We start from the raw sequence: 3,975 nt of genomic DNA on the forward strand, positions 1-3,975 counted from the left end.
GCAAAAGGGGGTTAACAGAAAAACCTAAGACCCAAGCTCTAATTCAAATATGAACTCTAAGAGGGATTCAGACCCCGGTTAATGGATAACTTACAAGTCAGGATGCTAGGTTCTCTTACTCACAATAATCAGTACTTATAATGGGAACAGAGGGAATTAGGCTGTGAAAGCCTAAGAATATTACAATGATAAAATTGACAGGCTATAGAAACTTAGATTAGAAATAAAAGAAAAATGAAGATATTTCAAAACTACTCATGGGAAACAGAAAGAGATGTGCAGAAAAGGCAAAATTTGTCCCCAGATTCACCTTATGACTTGTAAACCCCCAAAACACACCTTCACTGAAAAAGGTACCTGCCTCAGGGGTTGGCTTAGGACCCCAGGAACTCCAAATTAGGATAAGCCCTCCCCTGTACCAACCTAAGGTGGAGATTATTATAATGAGCCTGATAATCAATTTATCCATACTATAAATATAACTCTCTTTCCTTTCACTATTCAAGAGATACCTTTCCACTGTTCTGGGTCTCTCCCTGTGGTCACTCACAGTATTGCAATAAAACTTGGGAAACTGAGTCACTGAGTCTTGTAATTCTTTTGGGACAACTCATGATCAATTTCACCCCAAATTCAGCCCACATCATTTGGCACCCAATGTGTGAGGAAATTTTAGTCCCAGACAAACTCATTTTCCGTGTTTTTTTTTTTTTTAAAGCAGTGGGGTAAAATCTTCTTAATGTAAGTTTCTGATATGCTTTTAACTCTTGGACTCGGTTTTGGCTCGTTTGGGAGTCTAGCTCACCAAATGGAGCAGGGGTATTTCTGGTTGATCTGATTTACACTGAGGGATTTCACCTTTTTTTGGAGAGTGGAAAAAAAGGAATTGCTCTGTTGGCAAAACCTAGTATTCTGGGGGATGCCCTGGATTGGGTTCTTTGTGGTTAATTAATGGACACCCATGTGGATGTAGGTTTGGTGACCATAACCTCTGGGAGGTTACAGATGGGTCAGGAAGTTAGGGTAGATTGGGGTGTATTTTGAAAAATTGGGACAAGTCTGATAGCACTGACCTTAAAAAGAAAATGGGTGGTGTTTTATTATAATACTGTCTTGCCACAGCAACCCCCTCATTCAGCCCTTAGGTTCCCCAGGATGGAGTATGCATTGTGTTTTTCTCCTCTGTTGCCTCAGAATCCTCAGTCTCATTGGGTGGGCCCCCAAGGTCTGAGGTAGGATTTTTCTCAGGTGTAGTCTTAGCCCAGCCCATCTTAAAGGGTCAGGGAGAGAAAGCATTCTGCATGACCACTTGGGTGTATCCTTACAAATTTGCAAAAAAGGGGAAAAAATGGACACGGGTGAAAAGAAACAAATGACTTATTTGCAAGAGAAAGATTTAAGGTAAAAGACCTCCTGATTAGCCCCTACCAGACTGGGTTGGGTCAGGAAGAAATAATATCTTATGGCTGTTTGCTAGTCTGTGTGCACCTGCTAGTCTGCTTGTTGCCTCATGCATTTATGTTTCTCAAATGTTGTAATTGTGTTGTACAATATGTGGGGAATTTTTGGTTGTACCCCCATAGCCTTTCAGATCTGTGGCCAGGCTCTGAAAGTAGGGGGAAGGGAAGTCTCTGACTTCTGGATATCTTTACAGGTGTGTGTCTACTTAAGAGTTTGAATTTGGAATTGGGATGTAACTTCTTTGCTAGGCATTCATAGCCTTAGATAAAGATTGTTTTTTGGTGAGGCAACTGGGGTTAAGTGACTTGCCCAGCATCACATAGCCAGTAAGTGTTAAGTGTCTGAGGCTGGATTTGAACTCAGGTCCTCCTGACTTGAGGATTGGTGCTTTATTCACTGTGCCACCTAGCCGCCCCCCATTGTTGCTAGATTAGTTGCTAAGTCCATTCACCACTCAAACCTAGCCCTGGCAGAAACTAGGCATAAACCAACATCTTACACCTTATACTAAAAGAAGGTCAATCAATATGGGTACATGATTTAGACATAAAAGGTGATACCATAGGTAAATTAGGAGAGGAAGGAATGTTTTACCTCTCATATTTATTGAAAGGAGAACAGTTTATATCTAAACAATAGATAGAGAATATTATGAAATGCAAAATGGATGATTTGGATTACATTAAATTAAAAAGGTTTAGTACAAACAGAAGCAATGCATTCAAAATTAGAAGGGAGGCAAAAAGCTGGGAAACAATTTTTATAGCCAGTATTTCTGACAATGGCCTCATTTCTAAAACATATCAGGAACTAAATCAAATTCATAAGAATCCAAGTCATTCCCCAATTGGGAAATTGTCAAAGGATATGAACAGGCAGTTTTCTAATGGAGAAATCAAAGCTATGTATGAAAAAAGACTCTAAATCACTATTGATTAGAGAAATGCAAATTAAAACAATTCTGAGGTTCCACCTGACACCTATCAGGTTGGCTAATATGACAACAAAGGAAAATAATAAATGTTGGAGAAGCTATGGAAAAAACGGAACACTAATACATTATTGGTGGAGCTGTGAACTGATCCAACCATTCTGGAGAGTAATTTGAAACTATGGCCAAAGGGCTATAAAGCTGTGCATACCCTTTGACCCAGCAATAACACTATTAGGTCTTTTTCCCAAAGAGATAATAAAAAAGGGAAAAGGACCCACATGTACAAAAATATTTATAGCTTCTCTTTTTGTGTTGGCAAGGAATTGGAAATTGAGGGGATGCCCCTCAATTAGGGAATGACTGAACAAGTTGTGGCATATGAATATAATAGAATACCATTGTGCTGTAAGAAGCAATGAGCAGGAAGATTTTAGAGAAACCTGGAAAGACTTACATGAACTGATGCTGTGTGAGATGAGCAGAACCAGGAGAACATTGTAAACTGTATCAACAACATTCTGTGTTGATGAACTGTGATAGACTTGATTCTTCTCAGCAATACAATGGTCCAAGATAGTTCCAAAGTACTCATGATGGAAATTATCTCCAAATACAGAAAAAAATAACTATGAAATCTACATACAGATTGAGCCATACTCTTTCTACTTTTTTTTTGTCTTTCTTTTTTGATGTTTTTCCTTTTTGCTTTGATTCTTCACTCATTACATGACTAATGCAGAAATATGTTTAATGTGATTGTACACATATAACCTCTATCAGATTACTTGCAGTGTTTGGGAGGGGGGATGGGGAAAAATTTGAAATTAGAAATCTTATAAAAACAAATGTTGCAAACTATCTCTACATGTAACTGGAAAATAATAAAATGCTTTTATGGGGAAAAAAAGAAATAAGATGGAAAATGAGCAGACAGAAAAAAGTGAGGACCCTAGAAAGTTTCTTTGGTGACAAGGAAGATGAAACTACAACCTCAGAAGACTATGCCAAAATCAAAGCTTCCACATCCAAATCTTCCAAAGAAAATATGAATTAGTTTAAGGCCATGGAAGCACTCAAAAAGGACTTTGAAGATAAAGTAAAAAAGTAGAGGAAAAAATGAAAAGAGAAATGAGAGTGATATAGGAGAGTCATAAAAAAAGTCAATAGTTTGAAAATCCAAATAGAAAAGGAGATGAAAAAGCTCTCTGAAGAAAATAATTGCTTAAGAATTAGGTCTGGTGAGAGGGCTGATTGGTTGGCTGGGGGGAGATTACAGGGGTCTCTGCTTGGGCTTATGAAGAACTTTGGTGATTGGAACCAGGATTTAGGCTTGAGTAGTGATGACACAGGTCAGGGAGGGGCATAGGCTTCTTGGAACTAACAACCACAGGACACAAAGTTTTGCTGCCTGGTTAACTAGCAAGTGGTCCTGGTGTTATCTACAGACTAGGGAACAAGCCATGTAAGTGAAAAACCTGCCCCTCATTAAATCTTACCACCTTAAACCTCCTAAAGCATGGACCAGTACATCCTGGAGGCAATGCCCCACTTTAAGAAAGAATTAACTTAGTTCCAGACAA

This window comes from Dromiciops gliroides, chromosome 4 (assembly GCF_019393635.1).
Source record: "Dromiciops gliroides isolate mDroGli1 chromosome 4, mDroGli1.pri, whole genome shotgun sequence".
NCBI classification, from domain to species: Eukaryota; Metazoa; Chordata; class Mammalia; order Microbiotheria; family Microbiotheriidae; genus Dromiciops; species Dromiciops gliroides.